This window comes from Tachysurus fulvidraco, chromosome 25, assembly GCF_022655615.1.
Source record: "Tachysurus fulvidraco isolate hzauxx_2018 chromosome 25, HZAU_PFXX_2.0, whole genome shotgun sequence".
NCBI classification, from domain to species: Eukaryota; Metazoa; Chordata; class Actinopteri; order Siluriformes; family Bagridae; genus Tachysurus; species Tachysurus fulvidraco.
The window spans coordinates 13,706,565-13,731,607 of NC_062542.1; the positions used below are offsets into that span (position 1 = coordinate 13,706,565).

The 25,043-nt window shown below is 38.2% G+C and overlaps 1 protein-coding gene across 1 annotated transcript in view; it reads right to left on the bottom strand.

Annotated features, from left to right (window-relative positions):
• The window catches only part of LOC113662392 (contactin-associated protein-like 2), a 115,436-nt gene that overhangs the window by 71,741 nt on the left and 18,652 nt on the right, over window positions 1-25,043 (bottom strand). The gene's annotated exons all lie outside the window — the stretch shown is intronic.

A 25,043-nucleotide genomic window follows, 5' to 3' on the forward strand; every position in this document is an offset into this window, starting at 1 on the left:
GCTCCGCTAACACTACAAATCCCAGAATGCCTTGCCACTGTATTGACGCGTAGTCACGAACAGCAAGCGCGCCTCATTCTCTGTTGACAGTCGTTAACAACCATGTTAGTCACATCGGGCAGGTTAATTCCACCCTCCACAAAAATGGCCAAACGAAAGATGGACAATAGGAGCTTTTAGGACAGGACGGAGGCAGATTATCTGTTCACGGATATAAAGGACAGACCTGTTTGTCTTGTGTGCTAACGGAGCTAACATGTCTGTAACGAAAGAATATAACATAAGAAGACACTATGAAACAAAACATTATGAGAAGTATCAGGACCTGGACGTAAAGCAGAAGCTACAGAAGGCGGAGGAGATGAAAAAAGTCTGGTTTCCCAGCAGACTATGTTCATGAAAGCTAAATCAAAAAGTGAAGCTGCTGTAAAGGCTGTAAAGCTTTATTGTGCCAGCAGAGATGCAATATCTGCCCTGCCCTTTAATGAGGGAGAGTTTGTCAAAAAGTGTATGGTCAAAGTTTGCGAAATGAACACCACTGATGTGTCTTTTATTTCAAATTGAATTTCTTATGTGTTTGTAATAACAAGCTCTGGTTGTTCCAAATCCTGTGTTTAAGCAAAACTAAAGTTTGCTTCCATATGAAAAAGGTTGAACATTACTGTACAGATCAGTTGCAGTTCATTTTACAATAAATATTCTGTTTAGCCCATGACTTTATCTCAGTTTTATATTTTGGCCCACTGTGAATTTGAGTTTGACTCCCCTGATCTAGGTGTCTAGGTTGTGATCTATAGTGTCGAATGCAGCACTAAGGTCAAGCAGAACTAATATTAAGATGCAGACTCGGTTTGAAGCTAAGAACAAGTCATTTGTAACTTCTGTGCTATGATGTGGCCTGAAACCTGACAGAAACTCTTCAAAGATATTGTTCTCCTGTAAGAAGGAGCACAGTAATGGCATCATTTATCACACAAGGATGTGTTTTATAATTAAGTCAAATAATTCTATCCATCAACTCTACGTGACAGGTCACAGCACTGAGACGACACTATTGAATATCTGTCTTTTTTCCGGAATGGAGCTGGAATGTCAGATGATCGATTATGGACTATTAAAGTGGAGGTCTTAATTACTTCAGGCATACCCCCAGCATACAGTAGCTGTTTTAGCATCAGAGCTTCTCTTGCCCAAACTGACTGATCTCTGACATGATGGAGATCTCTTGCGTATGGGTTTTTTTTTCTTCTGTAAAGCACCATGACCATGAAAGCATTCCGCAGAGTGGGATTTTCCATCACGGCCTTTCTACTGTGACAACATGCTGAATAGCTTCTTGTGGCTGGAATTAATCTTAAGGGATTTCGTGCTGAAACTCTAATCACATCATGCCAACTGGTTATTCATTCCCCCAGAAAGCCTCCTGCATCTGGCAAGCTTCACTGTTCAAATTTTTTAAAACATTGACAAAAGCCTTAGGAAGGACTTTTTCTGACACGAGAAAACTTTTAAAAAGGTTTGAATTTTCCGATAAACCCAAATGCAAAGAGCTTCCTCCTCAGCCTACTGGATTAGTGTGTAAACATCCATCCATCCATCAATCCATCCATCCAATTATCCATGTACCATTCCATCAAATCCCATCCCACCCATCCATCCAGTCACCCATGCATCCATCCATCTATCCAATTATACATGTATCCATCCATTCAGTCCAATTCCTCCATCCATCCATCTATTCATCCATCCATCCATCTATCCATCCATCATCCATCTATCCATCAATCCATTCATTCAACTCTCCATGTATCCATCCTTCCCATTCCATCCTATCCCATTCATCCATCCCAACAATCCATCAATTCATACATACATGCTGCGAGCATATAAAGTTTAGCCACTATCAGTCTCTCCAGGATTTCTCAATTTTGCGATCATAAATTTACAAAACTTACAAAGCTTGCAATAATCACTAAAATCCTGAAAGGACTATAATACCTGTGTGTATTTCACACCTTCATGCTTGCTACATTGTTCTTGAGTAGAAGCTTTTTTAATACCATCTCGCTGTTTGCCTTCAAACACAAAAACCTGCTCATAAGCCCTGAAAAACATCGCTGAGGTACTTCAGATTGTCACTGTGTATTAGATTAGATTAGATTAGATTAGATTAGATTAGATTAGATTAGATTAGATTAGATTCAACTTCATTGTCATTTCACATGTACAAGTACAAGGCAACGAAATGCAGTTTAGGTCTAACCAGAGTGCAATAGCAGCAAGTGCAGGATATACAGTACAGTTTTTACAAGTTTTAAATGAGTTAAATAAAATGGTAATCTGGAAGTAATTTACAGATGTGTGTGTACGAAGAACATAATATACAGATGTCTATAGTTATAGATGTAACAAAATATGGCTATTACTATAAACAGTAATTTACAAATGTGTATGTACTATGGACATAATATACAGATGAATATATATGTACTATGGACATAATATATATATATATATATATATATATATATATATATATATATATATATATATATATATAATGTCCATAGTACATATATATATATATATATATATATATATATATATATATATATATATATATATATATATATATATATATATATATATATATATATATATATATATATATATATATATATATATATATATATATATATGACACATATGATAATGGATATAATATGCAGATGAATATAATATGCAGATGAATATATATGTACGATGAATATAATATGCAGATGGCTATTAGTATAAACTGAAATTTACAGAATGGTATGTGCTACAGATAAATATATGGCTATTAATATAATATATTTGTATCCCTCAGCTACTGCATGTAATCAGCGCTCCTTCTACATTCTTCTGCATCCAAATGTAGACAGCAACCTTCGTCTGTGAATATTTGAACCGATACAGAGAATAGAATACTCCAACTCCAGTTCCTTGCTAATAAAACACACAGTCAAGGCACACAGTCAGCTGGAATAGTTTATCGATGGAGTGATATTTACTTGTTCAAAAAGGATCAAGCCACACAGGTAATTTGCAGAATTAGTAAACGGCTTTTGGAAAGATTTGCTGTGTGGCTATTCTGTGGAAGCAGCTCCTTATGATATTTTGTCCTTTTTAAATGCACAAAACAACTGCAAATAAATTTAAGGATCTCCTGCAGGGGATACGCGCGTCTCTTCCAGCCGCCAGAGACTGCAATTCACCCCAAAAGGGTTTTTATTTTTTATTTTGATCAACTAAAGTAATCTACGAAGATCAAATGTTTACCAAAACGCTGATGCTGATGTGTATATATGAAGTTAAATTTGTGCTAAAAGTCAGACAAAAATGCACAATAACAAAGAAGAAATCACCCAAACAGAAAACTCGGTGGTTTTTCACTGCAATCTTCAAATTCTGTGTTAAACATTTTCTCAGTTTCCTATTTTGCTAATCATGATTTATGAATTCTGGTTCAAACCTCTCATGTAGGGTGAGCCTAACAACGGTGTACTCTCATTGGCTGGTGAGATTTGGATTGACAGTTTGCTGAGATGGATGTTCAGTGGCATGAATTTTGTAGAATGTTCTGGATGTGGTTCTGAATAGGTATAATGTTTGCACTTTGTAATAGAGATTACTTGTGTACTCCCTGTATGTATATTAGTTCATTCATTCATTTTCGACCACTTATCTGAACTTCTTGGGTCACGGCGAGCCTGTGCCTATCTCAGGCGTCATCGGGCATCAAGGCAGGATACACCCTCGACGGAGTGCCAACCCATCACAGGGCACAAACACTCTCATTCACTCACACACTCACACACATATCCAGAGATGCCAATCAACCTACCATGCATGTCTTTGGACCGGGGGAGGAAATGTGTACCCGGAGTACCCGGAGGAAACCCCCAAGGCACGGGGAGAACATGCAAACTCCACACACACAAGGTGGAGGCGGGAATCGAACCCCCAACCCTGGAGGTGTGAGGCGAACGTGCTAACCACTAAGCCACCGTGTCCCCCGTATATTAGTTTGTATTTATAATTTAAACATTGGGTAAATAGTTTGGGTTTGGGTTAATAATTTCATAAAAATATTTTTTTGAGTTTTCACAAAGTGGAAGTCCAAAGTCCTTTCAAGGCACTTAGTATTGTTTCATTTTGTAATGTTCAGTCATGAAAAAGCCATTTTTTATCAACATTATACTGGATGTCACTCAGAAGAGGACAGGTTCAACTATACTGAATTTCAGCTACTCCCTGTTTGGGGTCGGCACAGCGGATCACATGACCTACATATTCGATTTGGCGCAGGGTTACACTAGATGCCCTTCCTGACACAACGTCATTTTATCTGGGCTTGGGAGCAGCACTGAGATTTAACTCCCTGCCTGGTATTCGAACCCACACTGCAGCAACGATACTGCGGGATCTTGCCGCTGGACCACCAGGAAGCTTAAATTGAATTAAATGTAATTATTAGAAAAAAATTAAGGTCTATCCTGTTAATACCAGGAAGCAATGAATATATCATAAACTATTAGTGAGTTTATTCAGACTTTCCAGGATCGCAAGGAAAGAAGTTAAACTAGCAAGAAATAAAAAATCACAGAAAAAGACAAAACATCTTTAGTGCTTTGCAAACTTAGGAAAAGTGTACATCTAAAGCCCTATTCGGATGGGATTAGTTTTACGTGGGGATGTGGGGGTAAAGTAATTATTACCAGAGCTTCTCGGTGATTTTAGTCCCGTCCGAATGTGCCATCTCGGTAATCATTACGGACAATGTCAGTAAAGATTACGGCGACTTTTACCTTCTGTAAAAAGGTCCAGAAAAATTACCTCAGGTAATACTAATCCCGTCCGAATCGACCCGCTGTAAATATGTACGGTAAAATTCCGTCATTTCCTGTTTAAAAGTAGTTTTTGGCGCCTTTTTCCAAGCATGCAGGTGCTTGAAACAGGAAGCGACGTCATATGCACATGACGACAAGGAGGTTACTGTGGTGCGTAAAGTGAGTTACCCCTCCCACTTCTGCTAGTTTTACTGAGATGTCTTGTCCCGTGCAAATTAATTAATATACAATTAATATTACAGGCGTCCTGAGGTAAAATTGCATTACTCCACGTCCCCACGTAAAACTAATCCCGTCCGAATAGGGCTTAAAGTCTTAATGAGTTCATAAACCTGAACCGGCGGTATCATTGGGCAGATTTTGGACAAATTTAGGTCTTTCCCACTCAATCAAAGGTTGATTTTTTTTAAAGCCAAATTAGAAAAATAACAGAAAATACCAGCATGATTTCTGATTGGGTGGGCAGCTTACAGCCAATGGACAATGATCTGTTTAAAGCAGACCCACACAAAAAGGTCCCGCCCCCGTAGCACAGTATAAGCCTATAAAGCAATAGTAGTGCTGTTTGTGTTGGGGTTAAGGAGCCTTGTAGTGTATATATGGTATTGGTTATGGGGAGAACTTGATTAGGTTTGGGGCCACTAACACTGATTGCACAATTATTTATTTGCACCAACCCACCCTACTATAATAGGCTGATACCAGGCCGGTTATGAACTAGACACAAAAATCCTGACAGGTTAACCCTTGTATGTTGTTCGTATGTTTGTTACTCAGCCAGTGTTGGTGGGTCCGGTGACCCGCTACATTTTTAGGTTTTTAATTCAACACAATCAAAAGTTTTATGTTAAAATACTCTACAGATGTTTACTTCATCCCAATTACAAGCAATATAAACAGCATATATGGTTAATATTTGCCCTTTACCTTTATTACATCACATTTTTTAATTCAAGTGCTACTCGTTTTTTGTTGTTTTTTAATAAAATGTAAAAAATAAAAAGCAAATCAAATTTAATCAAGTTATGAGTGGGGAAAAAAATCAACAAATTTACAAGGAAGCAAAGGTTTGAAAAACTATTGATGTTTATGAATATGGGTCCCACAGACCCGAACAACATACAAGGGTTAAACCCAGCACGCTTCCTGACAGATCTAGGTATCAAATATCAAGCTTGACTCTTTTGGTTGAAATTCACAGCAAGGAAACAGGAAATGAAGAACTCCTTTATGCTATGGGAAGGCTTCTTATTAAAAAAAAAAAACAATACATTACAATCTTAAAATAAGAATACATATTTATACAAAGCCAGCACTCGCTGCACACATCACTACCTTATCTGATCTGTTTCCTTGCCTTGAGCGCACTCTTGAATTCTATTTGACATTCACACCTTCACACATTCAAACAGCGGACTCAGACTGAACAAAAAGAAAATAAAAGAAAGTAAACGACAGAATTTTATGTTAGACAAAAACAGTACTTATTTTGTTTTACAATTATTTAATTATCATACCTTGAAATTAATTTTGGAGCTAAAATGATGCAAGGAGAAAAAAAATGTATTCAATGCTCAAGAAAGCTTAAAAACCTGAATATTAATCAGTCACTTTATTGATAATCATGTAAAAATAAAAGAATATTTAGTTTAAATGTAAATAAATATTTTATGCTTAATCTACTGGATTATAAAACAGGCATAATGAGTAAATTTACACACACATACACACATACACACATACATACACACATACATACATACACACATACATACATACATACATACATACATACATACGCAAATACATACATACATACATACATACATACACACATACACACATACACACATACATACACACATACATACATACATACATACATACATACATACATACACACATACACACATACACACATACATACACACATACATACATACATACATACATACATACATACATACATACATACATACATACACACATAGACACATACATACATACATACATACATACATACACACATACATACATACATACACACATACATACATACATACATACATACACACATACATAAATACATACATACACACACACATACATACATACATACACATACACATACATACACACATACATAAATACATACATAAATGCATACATAGAGTTAAATATATCGTAATGTCTATTATGTTTTCTATTTATTTATTTTGTAATGAAATTACAAGTTAATATGTCTAATTAATAATTGTAACATTTTCTATTTAATTAAAATCATTTAAAATAAAAACATTTATCCGGCAAAATATTGAACCCCCTTTTGTTCATGTTTATGTTCTTTATCTAATGTTTATATTTATAAATTTATTCAGTTATGTAACACTGTCCTACTTATAAAGGTTTTTTAAATATATTTTTACGTAACTTAATTTTACCTGATTTTATTTACTTAATTTTTTTTTATGAGAAAATAAAATACTATATACTGCATTACATATATAGTTAGTGATGATTGAATAAGCATAAGGTCATATTGCCTTTTTGTTTTTATTCATTTGTTTATTTTTTATTATACGATCAAATTATTTTTAAGTCTTTTTAAATCTTTCTTTGCTTATTTATTTATATAATAAATACATTCTGCAATGTATTGATCTAAAATCCAGGCAAACTATGTTTTAAGCTGTTTTATTAGGAGTACATATTGTAAAAAAAAAAATAAAAAATAGACAAAAGACACAAGTGAATAATTAGTAAATAATTTGAGGTGTGAGTAATAATTAGTCCCCTGATACTGGAAGGGTTGAGTCAAGGTGTATGAGGGCATGACAGCAGGGGGATCAGTACTTATGACATTGAGGAAAAACTAGGCAAAAAAAAAGCAGAGCAGTCTGGATTAGTAGTCAGTAGAGCTTCTAACAGCCCACATGACCTTTGTCACTTTAGCATTTTGAGCACATCCCTGAGTCGTCCACAGAGCTGTGTGTTAAACGACTGACAGGAAGGATGATAAAGCAGGTTGCAGATGAAAATGTGGGTAAAGAGAGTGAGAGATGAGGTGGAGGGCATTTAGGAGCGACAAAGTGCAGGAAGGATCTTTATTCTTACATGATGGAAGGTTTCGAGGCAGATGTATGACAGTTTATGGCAACATTTTGTGTTGAAGTTTGTATGGCAAAGAAGCGAATAAAACAGCTCAGGATGAAGAAAATATAGTTAAATCGATATTTAGTAGTTTTAAGTACAGCGTAAGTTCTGAAGCATGATTAAAATGCGTCAAATGCATAGCAATGTTTTTTTTTTTAAAGTTGTAAAGACAAAAAAAATCTTCATGGGTTTTTGTGCTTCTGAAATACATTTACAGCATTAGGCAGATGCCCTTATCCAGTCAACGTACATTTATACAGCTAAGCACTTGAGGATCAGGGGCCTTGCTCAAGAGCCAAAGGATTCAAACTCATGACCTTTCATTTAGTAGTTCATCATCTTATTAACCAATAAGCTTCCACTTCCCCTGATATACACTATACCATGCTTCAAATCAACGGCGCTAAATTCCAAACAAAAACTAATCTGTATTGCTTTTAACAATGCCACATGGGTGATCACTTATGCCTATTACAACCAGGCGTCTAAACAACCGAGCTTACATAAGTAGAATGTGACAGATTTAACCGGATTACTATTCAAAGATAAAAGAAACGAACCCACAAAAAAAGCCCACTCTTCTTCAGCTCCTCCTGTGCTTGTTTTGTGTTCCAGCTCGTTTGACATTTTGATAAAGTGCTCTAAAGTGCAGCTGGCTAAATGTGAAACATGTGCACATGCGTGCTGTTATTTCCCAGTACAAATTGAATGTGAACTTTTCTAACACAGTGAAATATGTCATCATTAATCCAACAGACATTTTAGTCCCAGTAACAAGGGATTCGGAGTATTAAGATGTCTTGCTTCCAATCGCTCCCAATCCCATCAAAGCTATAACACAATGTACAGTAAGACAGATCACTAGCTTTTGATATCTATTGCGAATAAAAAAATGTATGTAAAAAAAATTTAATAAATATTGGGTGATATTTAGACAACTACAACAGAAGGAAAAAAGAAGAGGAAGAATGACAGAAAAAATACAAATATTGTCAGTGAAAATAATAACAACTACAAAAAAAATGACACAAATACTACAATGCAACTACAATGACAAAGAAAAAATCATTAACAACAATGACATACAGTAGAAGGGAAAAATGACAATAACGAAAATGACAAAAGGACAAATTAGGATGTCTATTCACCTGAAAAAGTTAAAGCTAATTATAAAACCATATTATAATAATTTCAAGATTGTGTAACATTGTCAGATCTCTCCATGTCTACGCTCCTCTGTACGATTACCGTCATGACACAAATACACTGTGGCCGTGAAATTAATCTGGAGAAATCTAATCTGTGGCTTCAATCTACAAATGTGTGACTGAATCTTAAAGGTTTGTTAAAACTGTTCAATTTACATCAGACCACATAAATGCGTCTCGGCGAATCGGATATCGATCCGATCTTTTTACTCCCGCCCAATATGCAAATATATTTTACCTCATTTCCAGGGTAATCGAAAGGGAACACGCTTTGGTGTATGCGGTTGCTACAAAAAACAGCATTTACTGTTTGCTGCATTTTCACTGGAGGCAGCAGTGCATTTTAAGACCCACCGAGACACCTGGGTGAAAGATCGGAGCCAGCGCTGGTGGGAAAACATATTTGTTTCTGGCGCGATGAACGACTCGTGAGTCACCTGCGAGTGACATACTTCCGTTTGGGAGGAGTATAGTGCTGACGTATGTGGCTTGAACAACCACATTCATTTACACCTGTCCAGTTTCATCTGTAATGTGTCCCAGACCACCTCCTGAAGGGGTTTGAACGATCGGATTTATATCCGTCTTGAGAACGTTTCGGAGGGCATTTAGACCTGGTCTTTTTACGATCAGATAGCTATCGGATCACAGAAAATGCATGAGGTGACCAGGTGTAAAAACCCCCTAAAACAGCCTCCCTTGGGCATCAGTAGCTCCCTAGTTAGTGAACAATGCTTGTGAGTTTAAAGTCTATCGTTACTATGAAGCGTAACCTTTAACCCGCTGCTCAAAACCTGCTCGAGATGGCGTGCGCTCTTGTATTGAACAGTATAACACTTCACTTTGAAGTCAGTCTGAATAAAAAGGTTTGCTAAACAAAATACTGGAAGAGTGTAACAGCGCTCATCTCCACACAGCGAGATCAAACACAGTACTCTCATTACACTACAACGAGTCGCAATTACAAAGCCACATCATGGGCAAAATCAAGAACAAGAGGCTTTATTATCTACTCATCACTTCCACATGAAAAGAAAGATTAATGATAATCTCCTGTTGCAGCACAGAAGAGAAGATCTGTCTATTCGGTGCATGAAACCTGCGGGGGGGGGGGGGGGCGCGAGATAGAAAACAGTAGTGTTGCTGTTAGAGTCGATTATCTGGAATGGTGGAAAAACAACAAGGCACATATTAAAGAAAGCAGGATAATCTTGACTTTTTGATGGAAACCTTATTACTGAAATAAAAGCTACTAAATCGAAATACATTCCTTGCATTGTGACCAGCCATCCTGACCCTGCTATATACTTCTACTATAAGATATACACATCCTTAGGGAAGTAAGGCTGTTCATTGAGCTAAAAACTGACGGACGGCTCGTAACATCTCTGCTACGTGCTCTCAGTTTCAAAATCAACAATTTTAACTAAACTACAGGAGCTAGATTGGAGTCTAGAGAGAAGTACATTATTCACTCATTCATTTTCTACCGCTTATCCGAACTTCTCGGGTCATTGGGAGCCCGTGCCTATCTCAGGCGTCAGCGGGCATCGAGGCAGGATACACCCTGGACGGAGTGCCAACCCATCACAGGGCACACACACTCTCGTTCACTCACACATTCACACACTACGGACAATTTTCCAGAGATGCCAATCAACCTACCATGCATGTCTTTGGACCGGGGGATGAAACCGGAGTACCCGGAGGAAACCCGCGAGGCACAGGAAGAACATGCAAACTCCACACACACAAGGCGGAGGTGGGAATCGAACCCCCAACCCTGGAGGTGTGAGGCGAATGTGCTAATCACTAAGCCACCGTGTCCCCAGAAGTACATTAAAAAGAGAAAATAGATGGAAATTTCATTTGGAACCTGTTAATTAAAGATAGGCTTGTGCTATATCCTAAAGTACATCCATGATTAGAACTACTGTATTTAGGAATAAAAATAACCCCTTAAAGTGAGGTTTTTACAATAAATTAAACAAACCTTCCCTAAACCTTGGGACATTTCTTCAGTGATACAGTAGGTAAGTGTCATGATCGCTTTTGCTCAGCTGTTGACAGGCAGTTAAAGTTGAGCTTCAGCAGAAATCAAACGATGAACATTTCCAAGTCGGGAGCCACTGTCTACTCTGAACTGTGATGTATAATATATGACCTGTTCCAGATACACCACGGGTTTTACTCTCATTAGACTGCTGCCTTGCAGACATGTCCTACAAGATTATACCTGCTGTCATTTTGACATTTTTCTCAAAGAGCAGACATCAAACCTACAAACCGATTCTCCGGTGGATTAGGTGAAGCTGAAAATATGTTCATTTTGAAAACGTTTAATAGCTCGATATAGTAAGAGATAATTAAAGGGGTTTTTTTGTTTGTAATTAGTGGTAATTTCATCAAATGTAACACCTTGTCATCAATAGTAATCAATGTACAAATTTACAACCATGTAAAATTTGAGCAGAACAATTTATTAGGAATCATCTGTTTAGATGAATAATATCCAAGACTGCGAATGAGCTGATTGTATTTTAATCATATTGGCTTTATTATTATTCTCTTTTTTTTTCATGGGTTGCATTTTTTTTTTTTTATGTGGGTCCTCAAAATTTGCCAGAATCAGCAGATCCTAAACAGGAATATTGTTCTTGTGCTTTTGGGGAAGATCAGAATTATAGATCCCACATAACAAACCTCCAAAATGTATTATTTCCTATAAAGAACACATAGGGGTGTGTTTATTTTTGGTTGGGAGGTCATGCAGACCAAAACCATAGGTGCTAGTGACATGGAACCTCAACATTAACTACTACACAGGGAGTCTATTGGGAATACACCATACAGTAGCAATTATTACATATTGGGAAAATATCATAGCAACCACCTAGCAACACCCTAGCAACCGGTACTGAGTTAGCAACTACCTAGCAGCACATTTTAACCTAATAGAACATTTTAGCAAAATATGATAGTAAAACCATAGCAACCAAATGGGATCACAACCAATTAGATTCACACAAGATTAACAAACTGTGAATACTAGCAATTTTTTAACATTTACATTTACATTTACAGCATTTGGCAGACGCCCTTATCCAGAGCGACGTACATAAGTGCTTAAATCTCTAACATTGAATACATTAATGCTGGTTCACTAGGTTACATACTTAAGATACTATGAGTTTAAAACATTTGTTCAAAGTTACAATGAAAAAATGTCAAAGTTTTTTTTTTTAATGCAAAAGATAAGGAAAGAAGTGCTAGTTGAAGTGTTTCCTGAATAAGTAGGTCTTCAACCGCCGCTTGAAAATAGCCAGTGACTCAGCTGTCCGGACCTCTAGGGGAAGTTCATTCCACCACCTTGGTGCCAGAACAGAGAAGAGTCTTGTAGTATACTTGCCTATTACCCTGAGAGATGGTGGAACCAGTCGAGCAGTGCTGGTAGATCGGAGGTCACGGGGTGCAGTACGAGGAATGATGAGGGCTTTGAGGTAAGAGGGAGCTGGTCCATTTTTGTCTTTGTAGGCCAGCATCAGTGTTTTGAATCGGATGCGTGCAGCTACCGGAAGCCAGTGGAGGGATCGCAGCAGCGAGGTGGTATGCGAGAACTTTGGCAGGTTGAAAACAAACCGGGCAGCTGCATTTTGGAACATTTGCAGAGGACGGATTGCGATCATATGTAGACCTGCCAGCAGTGCATTGCAGTAATCCAGTCTAGAAATGACAAGAGACTGAACAAGTACCTGAGCAGTCTGTGTGGACAAAAATGGCAGAATCCTTCTAATGTTGTAGAGAAGAAACCGACATGACCTTTTAGACATTTTATCTTTCAGTGTTTATATTTTAATTTTAAGAGTATAACCTTTTAGATGTTTAACTTCTACATAACAGTTTAAAGATGTAATATTGTAAAATCAAAGACAACACATTTTTAAATTAATATTTTTTTTTTAGCAGGATCGGTAAAACCAAAAACATTTTCATTCATGGAATCTGACCTTCATGCTGTGGATCTTAATATTCTATAATTTATTGTGATGTGTTCTTCAGCGGTGGAAGTTCGGATTCAATCTGTGCACCGTGTTTTCACATGTTCTCCCAATGCTTCAGGGGTTTCCTCCTTGTACTCCAGTTTCTTCCCCAAGTCCCAAGATGCATATTGTAGAACAATTGTCATCTCTAAATTTTATTGTGAATGAAAGTGTGTGAACTGTGTGTAATAGTGTGGGATTGTGACCTGTTATGGGTTGGAACCCTGTCCAAAGTGTCCACCACCTTGTCCTCAGAGTTAAGGGATAAGCTTCAGGCTCTATGAGACCCTGTGTAGGATAAGCGCTACAGAAACTGGATTGATTTATGATCTTCAGAGGAGGTAAAGAATTTTACTGAAATAAAAACTGGAAGAAGCTTCCACACAGAAATCAGCTGTAATATCCTTGACCTAAAATCCTCCTGTTTCCTTCTGATTCCTCTGTCAGCAGAATAAGATCTGCTTCTTCATTAAAGACGGCAGACAACGATCGATTTCCAGGTCACAACCCGAAGGACGTTCAAGGCAGCAAGGCAGCATCATAACTCATTCAGGTGTTGGTTCATTTTTATTCAGACTAGCAAGCTGGAATGTTTAAGCTGATTATATTTTACTTAAAAAAAAAGGCACCTTTTGTACTTTAATTCAGTGCCGGGGATTATAAAGTCTGCTTCACTCTTTTGCAAAGAGACATAAAGTCTCTGAAGTTAATTACTTGCAGGTTTTGAAGTGGAACTGATTAGGAGGGAAAAATTGCTGAATCATGATTTTCTGAAAGTTTTGAGTCATTAAGTTTAGTCCAGTGAGTGAAGAGTTTCTACCAAATCGCCATGTTGCAGTTTTCAGTTTAATTTTACTTACTGTACATCCCAAAAGAAGCATATAGTGATGCAACGATGTCATCAAGTCAGTTTTTAAAAATAATAATAATGTGGTTCAAGTAAAGTGATGAGTTAAGAATGGGAAAAGGAGCTGGCGTTCTTTCCCATTCCCGTCTCAAACTATTCACAGCTCCAGGGTTGGTGGGGGTTCGATTTCCACCTCCGCCTTGTGTGTGAGGAGTTTGCATGTTCTCCCCGTGACTCGGGGGTTTCCTCCGGGTACTCCGGTTTCCTCCCCCGGTCCAAAGACATGCAGGGTAGGTTGATTGGCATCTCTGGAAAATTGTCCGTAGTGTGTGTGTGTGTGTGTGTGTGTGTGTGTGTGCCCTGCGATGGGTTGGCACTCCATCCAGGGTGTACGGTATCCTGCCTTGATGCCCGATGACGCCTGAGATAGGCACAGGCTCCCCGTGACCCGAGTAGTTCGGATAAGCGGTAGAAAATGAATGAATGAATGAATGAATGAATGAATGAATGAATGAATGAATGGATGAATGAATGAACAATATTCTGGCTGAACACTTGCTGAAATATACCCCGTCTCTCTCCAGATTCTCAACTTCTTCTACTTGTAAGTGAACAAATAGGAAATTAAAACTGATGTTATCAGCCATGAGACTGAAGGAAGAGGAAAACCTTCTTGCATGACTTCATTTCCAATAACGCTTTTCTGAAGAAATCAGTGTAGGGTCAGTTGGGGAAACTGCGCTATGCTTTGTGATGTTAATGCTAAATTACTTCATGTGCATGTGTAATGAGAAAAAATGATTTCTAGTAAAGAAATCATGAATGAATTTAAGTTGCATTAATAAATGTGATTTGAATATGGTCTCCTGATGGACCGTGTACAGTATCATGTATTATATAATTAAATCTCATAAGCATGTTTAGCCTATTGGCTTGATCTGAAATGTTAAATATTTTTTTAGGGGTAAAATATTAAACTACGGGCAAAGGACTAGCTATGCTACCATGTGTATATGCTTATTTAATTGTAGAAAAATCCATAAAAAGAACATTTGCATGAGAAGTACTGAGATTCTGGCTTTCTCAGTTCCCCAGCCTCAGCTACATCACTCCTGATCTCTCTATAGAGTTAGATAAACAATATATTGGCAGACATCCTTATCCAGAGAGACTTACATTGTATCTCCTTGCTTAGGGCCTTGCTCAAGGGCCCAGCAGCGGCAGCTTGGTGAACCTACTGATTGGTAGTCCAACACCTTAAACACCAGGCCACAACATTCATTCATTTATATATAAATTGAGTTTGTTTCCATGGATATAAACCAAGTTGCACAGGCTCCCCGTGACCCGAGAAGTTCGGATAAGCGATAGAAAGTGTGTAATGGCTTCCTTTTGAGTTTAACCATTTCCGGTGGGAAAGTAAAGTTGACGCTCCTCCATAGTTGAAGTGAGAATGATTTATTCGAAAAGATTCAATTCCACATGAAAAGATACATCCACCTTGTGCATGTAGGTCAAAAACTGTCTCCCTTCCCACCGCCCTTTCCACATCACTTCCTGTCTAATATAGCTACCTACAGGAAGTGCCAAGGTAGGTGCAATTCTTCCCATTCACCACAGGGGGAGCACAAAACACCATAAGCAAGTGAACATGAACATTGACATAGTAAACATTAAATTTACAATATTAAATACATATTTGACCTTTTGGCTCCTAAATAGTGAATGAATGAATGAATGAAGGAATAAACCAAGTTGCCTAATTTAAACAGCATTACCATGACCCATCAATTACGGATGAAGTAAATGCACCATGCAATGCCATACATGCACCATACTATTTTGTGCCACATGCTATTTTAGACCTTCCAGGATTTCCAGATTTTGCGATGACCGAAATGATCTCAGTTAGTAGGATATGTGAATGCCAGGATCAGAAGAAGCCAGCATTGTTCCTGTGTAGAATCTGACACACAGCCCCTTAACTGTTCCTGATCAAACCCTTTAGATGTAATATTCTAGCACTGAAAATGACACCTTCTCACCTCCATGCAGTCTGAGATGGTGGGGTCAACTCGCACGCCACCTTCATTATGAGTATCAGGTTTGACATTTTAAAAGGCTCAGGCTTATTTATAGGCTCCTTTGTTCCATGATAGAGCAGGAGGAGTGAGGAAGAGGCATAAAGAGGAAGAGGGAGAGAGACCCGGGAGGTTCGGAGAGCACTCTAGGTTTTATTAGATGGATTATGGATGGTCACACTGTGGAACTCATTTACATGCTAGCAGTGGAGGACACATGGATTAACAGATATATGAGACCACACTTCCTCTCTCTCTCTTTCTCTCTCTCTCTCTCGCTCGGTGACAGATGGAGTGTCATATGAACTGCGCTGTCGTTCTTTGGCTCTGGACAGCAGTATAAGTGCCCTGTTAACCCGCCAAATCAGAGGAAATGAATTTCAAAGGATTTCTTCTCGCCTGCTATATCCCACACTCATTGACTCTCCTCCCATCTCTCTCTCTCTCTCTCTCTCTCTCTCTCTCTCTCTCTCTCTAACTCTCACTCTAACTCTTCCTCATTCAGTGTTAAATCTTGCAGAATGAGCTGAAGTCCAGACACCACACAGATTTTTTTTTTCTTTCTCTATCTCTTGCCTGTTTCTCTCTCAGTACCAAATTTATTCTAGCTATCTTCGGCTTCAATCGGCTCCGTAAAGAGTCAGCGCCGCTTCAGGCGTTCATTTCATCTCATTCCTTCACCTGTTTAATCAGCTGATCTTGGTCTTCACTTGACTATTAGGTGTGGCACTCAGACAGATAAAATTAAAGACCCCCGTCTTTACGGTTCTTCAACGTGTTCCTTTGAGGAACATTAAGAGCAAATTAAATGTACAAAGCCAATTCTATGGAGTCTTCTGGAAAGTCCTTTTGTTTTGTTTTCAGTAGTATACGTCAGGACTTGTGTGTTTGATGAGCATTTGTTTGACTGACTGAAAAAAAAAAGCAGGTAATTACATAGTAATTACCTAAACTGATTGTTCTGTAGCCCTGCAAACTGTGCACACTGTAAACACTGGAAAATTCAGTTTAATGTAAAACAGGAACATCGACTGAATCTTGAATACAGTACAGAATGATGAGGCCTTTATTAAAAATACATTTCCGAGATAATTTCAGGTAATAACAGCTTTTCTGAGGTATTATAACCTTGAGAAAAGTGAAAAGGAGTCTCCTCAATGCAGATCAAACAAGGTCGGTTATTCCAGATCTCCATTATTAAGATAATGATTGAAAATACTAGAAGATTACAGCATTTCACATGCCTTTTTATTCGCTAAGCTGCACTGTAGCATTTTGTTCATAAACACTTTGGCTTTTCTCTTCTGAGCTCTATAAGATCTTTCTCAGACACAAGAACGCAGAGGCTGTGACTGTGTGACTGACAGACGGAGACGACTGTTAATATACCGGGACTTCGTGGAAGAGTAGCCCACTCTATTTCCAGAGCATATTCCTTAGACTTTGGCAAATCCCTCACAGCCAATAAGCAATATGAATGATGTAATACAAGTGTAAACATGTGTCTCTGCCCATATGAGGTTAAAGTGAAATCAAAATTGGTTTTAGGGCTTTTTGAAGATATCGCTTAACCCAACATCTGAAAAAAAAAAAAAAAAGTCTGGGAGATGATGTCATTTCATAGTTTGTGACTTCCAGGAAAACATAATCAAGATTGAAGATTCATATTCAAATCTCATGGTCATCAAATGCTCTATAGAACCTCGTGTCATGCCTCTGGAAGGGGATCTTACTCTACAGTAGACGCTTGTTAGCTTGTTACCATGAAACATAGCTCGTTACCGCCAATATATGGATCAAATCACAGCTAAGACCTCACTTGGAAGAGTCTTATATTTCTATAAATACAATATTCGCTCCTCTTTAGCATTAAAAAATACATGAAGGTAGGACGAAGCAAGTGTTACCAAAGTGCAATGACCATTATGGTCAGACAAAATCGGTCCTGATCGATAAACTCAGGTTTATTTAGCCTATTATGTACCTGTTTAAAAGAATCATGGACCTAATGTTGAAAAAAATCTTCGTCACAAATGGACTCAGATGAACCATACAGTACATCATCACCACACACCATACAACATTCATAGGCTCTTCTACCACGCTAGATTCAGCACTTGACTCAGAATAGTTTGCTAGTCAGCAGGATGGCAAGTCTTCATGCTTGTCTTGAGATAATCTTAAAACATAAGCAAGATGATTTCAAAATATTCACTGAATTCATTCATTCATTCATTCATTCATTCATTCATTCATTTTCTACCGCTTATCCGAACTTCTCGGGTCACGGGGAGCCTGCGCCTATCTCAGGCGTCATCGGGCATCGAGGCAGGATACACCCTGGACGGAGTGCCAACCCATCGCAGGGCACACACACTCTCTCATTCACTCACACACACACACACACACACACACACACACACTACGGACAATTTTCCAGAGATGCCAATCAACCTACCATGCATGTCTTTGGACCGGGGAAGGAAACCGGAGTACCCGGAGGAAACCCCCAAGGCATGGGGAGAACATGCAAACTCCACATACACAAGGCGGAAGCGGGAATCGAACCTCCAACCCTGAAGGTGTGAGGCGAAAAAAAAAACAATTCAGTAGCTGTAATGTTTCCTGTCTGAACTGAAAATGGTGTTACTCTAGACTCTGCTCTAGCTCTATAAACCCTATAAACCTAAAACCTAAAGTGTTTACTGGGTCTTTAAATATAATAACCCTTTACATATCAGATTTCCTATCATATTTGTATCATATTAGGTCCATAACACCAAGCAAACCTTTTCACAAACTTTTTTATTTTTTTTATTTTATACAAAAATGTTTATTAAAAAAAAAAAAAAGTTCCTTCCTTGTTCAGGAAAAGACTTTACGGTAGACATGTGAGAAGTGGATAAGTCCCTCAGGGGGGTAGAAGACAAGTCCCAAATTGTATGCCATTGGTTTTCAAGAAAGTATTGATAATGTGGATGAGGCAGCGGTCTCAGAATCTCATATCAGATCTGATATTGGTGTTATAAGGCTAGAGCCTACTTGTAGCAGTCTGCATAAGAAACCAGTAAAAGCTGAATGAGATGAAATTCATGATGAAAAAAAAAAAGACCAAAAAATATGCAACAAATTTAACCGAATTGATTTTTTTTCTGCCAATAACACTTTATTTTACATCACTACATTTAGGAAACTTAAAATCGTTCACTTAACCCTCGTATGATGTTCGGGTCTGTGGGACCCATATTCATAAACTTCAATAGTTTTGAAAAACTTTGCTTTTCCCACTCATAACTTAATTAAACTTGATTTTTTATTTTATTTATTACATTTTATTTAAAAAAAACAACAAAAAACGAGTAGCACTTTAATTAAAAAACGTGATGTAATTAAGGTAAAGGGCAAATATTAACCATATATGCTGTTTATATTGCTTGTAATTGGGATGAAGTAAACATCTGTAGAGTATTTTAACATCAAATTTTTGATTGTGTTGAATTAAAAACCCAAAAATGCAGCGGGTCACCAGACCCACCAACACTGGCTGAGTAACAAACATACGGACAACATACAAGGGTTAATTACAAACATCTCCACTCTTGCACGTTTCTGCATCAACCAACGCAGCTGTGGAACTTTCTTGGTGGAACTTTCTTGTTAATTGTGTCGATAATAAAGATAAAAGCTTTATTAAAATGTCCTGCATTTGAGATTTCATCTAAATACAAAGTAAAAAATTAAAAGCAATCAATCAACTCTGACTGGGTGATGGAACATCAGCTGCAGCTTTAATCCCTTGTGGTGTTTTCTGTGTTTCTGTTCTCCTTGGTCAAACTCCTTACGCCTCATAGTCTAGGTAACACTCACTCACTCATTTTCTACTCACGCTTATCCGAACTACCTCGGGTCACAGGGGAGCCTGTGCCTATCTCAGGCGTCATCGGGCATCAAGGCAGGATACACCCTGGACGGAGTGCCAACCCATCGCAGGGCACACACACACTCTCATTCACTCACACACACACACACTACGGACAATTTTCCAGAGATGCCAATCAACCTACCATGCATGTCTTTGGACCGGGGGAGGAAACCGGAGTACCCGGAGGAAACCCCCGAGGCACGGGGAGAACATGCAAACTCCACACACACAAGGCGGAGGTGGGAATCGAACCCCCAACCCTGGAGGTGTCAGGTGAACGTGCTAGAATCCTACAGATAGAAACCTATTTCTTAATGGTTTCTCTGAAGAATAAGGTAGTATACTGTATATTACAAAGTTTGTTCAAATTATCGCAGGAAATATAAATGCTCTTGGTGGATCTTGATTTATGTTCATGAGGTTTTGTAGGATCTTGTATCTAGTACTTGAATATGCAGCTCATAGTGTTAACGATCCGATGTCCGAATCGAAAATAATTTTAAATTTACCCAAAAGAAAGAAATATGCCAGAAATCGAAATGAACACTGAGTTTTTTACATTCGGTTTAAAGTGTAGCGATAAAGATTAAATGACATTTCAGTATTTCTTTGATGAGGCACAAAACAGCAAGGAACCAGACTCAACAGACTTTATGTGGTACGTCGCTTTATAGAGCCATTTTAGCTATAGCTAATGATTTTGCAGCTGTAACAAATATTTTCCAGCTCTGATTACTTACCATTCCAACAGCTCTGTTCATGAGGCAGCTAGCAAAGTCTTTTCTCAGCAAGGCATTAAAAAAAAAAAATCCCATTATTTTTTTGACAGCTATTGTCTTGTTGTGTTGCACGCTCATTAAAACCAAAAGAAACCACTTTCATCCTCATCCAAGTGAAACATAAAAGCCTGTATGTTTGTGTTCCTCTTAAAACCTGACTATCAGACACTCAAACCCTAGAACCGGAGCGCTGGGTAAACAGGATTAGTCTTGTTGTATACTTCTGTTGTTCACCAGTTTGCCAAACAGATTTTGGGAAGATGCTGCCAAACTTGAGCTCCACACAGGGGCCATTTTTATTAGAAAGCCACACTGAGGGGACCTTGAAGAGTAATGCTCAGAGTTTTTTTTTTATTTTTAAGAAGGTCACTAAAGCATCAAATTAAAGCTGCACTTCTGGCATCAAGACTATCGAGGAGGATGCTGGTGGCAAGCAGTGCTCATGAATACTATCTTAGACTTGCAGGGATTTTTTTCTCTTAGTCGTTACAGAAGAAGAAGTCTAGATGAATAAACAGGACCGTGTGACCTGGTGTGAAATGTTTAAGTAGTGATATGTGTGATATACGGTATGGATGTATTTAATGCTGTAGTTTATATACTGGATGTAATGTGTAGTGTGTGGTGTGGTGTACAGGAAAAAAAAAAAAAAGACCAAGAAAGGTGCATTGTGGTCAAAGGGTTATGTGTTTTGGGTTGGAGGTGAAGAGCATGGTTATTATCTCCAAGGAGTGAACCTACATTTCCACACACCGATGCTACCACAAGCACTACGGGGGAAGAGATGATAAATAGCTTGCACTTGACAGTTTAAACATGCAATCAGTTTCCTCTCGCAGTTCCTCTCCCGAGAGACCCTGCACCTGCTGTGGGTCAATATGGAGAGGCTAATCATCTGGAGAGAAGCGCTTAAGTGCACAAAGTTGGAGAAAATGAGTGCTGCAGATAAAGCACTGACAGTCTCTCACCTCTGATTTGCACCTCATTAGCTCACAGGAATTAAACTTGCATCTCTGTGGCAACACACATAAATAATAAGGTCGCAGAATAAATTCAGCTCTAACGGCTAAAGGTGGGCATTTTATTAAAGCCGTAAAGCATGGTCACATGTTAATTCAGAGGAGGCTTCGCTAGGTGTTTCACAGGGCTCTCAAGTTTTGAAGACAGGAAAGCATGACATCTCCACCCCCGCCCCTACCCCCACCCGACCCCACCCACCGACACAAAAAAAAAAAAACAATAATGGGGAGTTGTTGTGTTTGGTAAGGATCACTGACCGCAATTTAACTAAATACAAAGTATTATTAATTTGTGTGTGTGCGCGCACGTGCGTGTGTGTGTGTGTGAGAGAGAGAGAGAGAGAGAGAGAGAGAGAGAGAGAGAGAGAGAGAGAGAGAGAGAGAGATTATGACTGGTGTTGTTTATTGTAAGTGTTTGTTGCCTTTTTGGACTCCTTTATCATTTGTAATGTTGCTCCCATATAAAACAGTTCGGCTCAAGCCCAGACATTTTAGTGTCATGATTGTTTCGTTTTTGTTCGTTTTTGTTCAAACCGACCATCGAAAATACCCTCGCTAATGAATGTTTTTTTTTTTTTCATTGGTTGTTGCGTTAAATCTTAACCAGATAGTGCTATTTTCTGATTGGCTATTGTGTAGCCTCTTTTATTTTTTGATTGGCTGATAAGTCTCAGGCTCGACTAAGAACCGAGAAGCGTCTGATTCCTGCCTGGTTCCATAGAGACAGTGGTGCGGACTGATACACTTTGGGCGTTGCGGCATTTTAAATATACTGTATGATAAATAGTCAACAAGTTTTTCTGTGTGAGAAATACGATGTGTTGTGGGAGAGCGTGAGAAAAGACCAAAATGCGTGAATGTCACTCTCAATGTGTGACACTTGTCAGCTCTGTGTTTCATCATGTACTTTAGATGTGTAAAGGCAAGATCACATCCTTTTTGAATAATAATAAACACTTAAAGTAAAAGTCCACTCAACTTCTTTAGTGACTTTGGTGCTAATTTGTTGATTGTTGCTGGATTTTTTGTTTTCACCAGTCAGAGTAACAATGTCCGTTTGATCCGCTGCGGTCATAATAGCACTGTAGAGTTCAACAATCTCGAACATAGTCGTGTTTTGTTTCTGTTAGCAACTGCAAGAGCTTCTTTTATCAAAATGTTTGCGTCAAACTTCCACAATGCTGCGTAGCTTAGCAGGTTCCCAGCTCGGCTAGTTAGCGACGACAGGAACGTTGGAGGTGTTAGCTGATGAACAGAATGTTGAATGAACAGAATGAACAATTCAGGACAGAATAAAGCAGACCGTTTAAGTAATATCACGATCAACAGTTCATCAAACAGCATTGTGGGTATTGTAGTAAACTTTAACTGAGGAGAATATTGTCCATTAAAAGATTTCTTTAGATTTATTTTTCCTTTCATTTTGTATGTGACCTGATTTCATTATTCTTGCTAACTAGTGAGTTAAAAAAAAAAGGTGTATCTCCGGTCAAGACACAATTCTTTGGTCAACTCGTCGTCAGTTTCAATTTTTTGTTTAGAACTTTTTTTTTTTAGAATTTATTTTTCAAGCATAATGTTTGTCTCTCAAAACACACACTTTTAATGTAATTCTTGATGTGCTTGGTGATAGAACTATATTTCTGTACTTCCTGTACATTTTCAAATCTTTTTTTCCTTGTTTTTTTTTTTTGGTTGCCCACAGATGCCGTTTTTCAAACCCTACGAGTCGGATGACACAGATTTTCAAAGATGAAAATATCTGTGACCTGCGCGTGATTAATGGAGCATCTGCTGCACACAACCTAGTGTGAATGAAACACAAAACAGTCTTAGATATGCTCATGGAAAATGATGTAAAAAAAATGAGGTGTAACATCGTTTTTCCCCTCAGCTGATTTATGCTATACTTATGCATTCCGTTTTCTAGTTTCCTCACTCCATTAAATGCTGTGTATGTACTGTAACTGTAATATATCCTCCATAACACACCGGTTCTGTATACCAGAGCTGCTGCATATAGTATAATCACCTTCTGTTCTGTGGTGTGTGTCCTGAAAAGGCCACACAAGATACATTTCACTGCTCATAAAACAGTTTGGAACTTTCATGCTGCCATTAATAAGAAAGAAAAGACAGTCTGGGAAATACAATTTGCGGCATCTTTGTGACGCAACTGCTCTCGGGTCATAAATTTCCGCACCGAGGGGTCAAACAATGGCTTCTATATGAGCCGCTGCTGGAGAATCGCTGAACTATGAGGATTAATCACAGATATACATTTGCACAAATGCCTCAGGCAGACCAAACTGTATCTCAGCACAACACTGGTGTAGGAAAGGAGGAAGTGTTTGTAATCCTTGTGTTACAGTCTCTACAACACCCCAAACACACACACACACACAAAAAAAAGCAGAAAACACCCTGCAGTGTTGTGTATTTGTTATGTTTGTTGTTTTTGTTTTTTTGCACTCATCCTTGTACCAAAGAAATTCTGCTGTAATCGATAAAAGCCGTCCTGTGCTAGTTTAAGAAGTTTTTCTTCTGACTGCCACTTCTGGCTTGATTGTTAAGGATCTTTAGTTTGTATTTTAGTTGTTTAGGAATCACTAGCAATCAGTCGCCAACTGGTTTTGTAAAAGATAATGGTCCTGCGAGAGAAAGTTTCCCTTGTGCATGTCAAACCTTATCCTGGGAATATTGCACACACACACACACACACACACACACACACACACACACACACACACTAACACCTAGACGTCTACAATTGTTCATATCAACCTACCTGCAGGTGTTTAGGAGAGGGGAGGAAACCAGAAACCCCAGAGAACCCAGTGGAAAATATATCTTGATACAGTATAAGTGGACTAGGAAATTAAACAAGATACTTTCATCCATGTAATGGCTAATAATAGGATTAACTTGACTGTCTAGTATTCCAGTAAGAAGCTGGGAATCTTGAAGCAGTGATACATATGGCAGTATAATGTACTTCATCACCATATCACAGATTAACAAAGCTATCTACAGTATCTATCTATCTATCTATCTATCTATCTATCTATCTATCTATCTATCTATCTATCTATCTATCTATCT